Raw genomic sequence first — 259 nt, 5'->3', positions numbered from 1 at the left:
CTCACATCTTTTGTGATTCTTCATATGGAGGTTCTGGAGAAGACACAATAGTGACAACACATTTTTTCCAAAGAATTTAAGAGAGAGTGAGAGAGAATCTTTTAATAAGAGTTTCAATACCTCTTCATGTGAAGGTTTTTCGAGTAGGAGCAATGTACTTGATAGGGTATGTGTCTTTTAGTAAGAAGTATTAAAAGCCACATACCCTATCAAGTTCACTACTCTTACTTGGAAAATTTTCATATAAAGAGATATTGAA

Source organism: Glycine max, chromosome 6 (genome assembly GCF_000004515.6).
Source record: "Glycine max cultivar Williams 82 chromosome 6, Glycine_max_v4.0, whole genome shotgun sequence".
In the NCBI taxonomy this organism is placed as follows: Eukaryota; Viridiplantae; Streptophyta; class Magnoliopsida; order Fabales; family Fabaceae; genus Glycine; species Glycine max.
Note: the sequence above shows the minus strand (reverse complement) of the source record.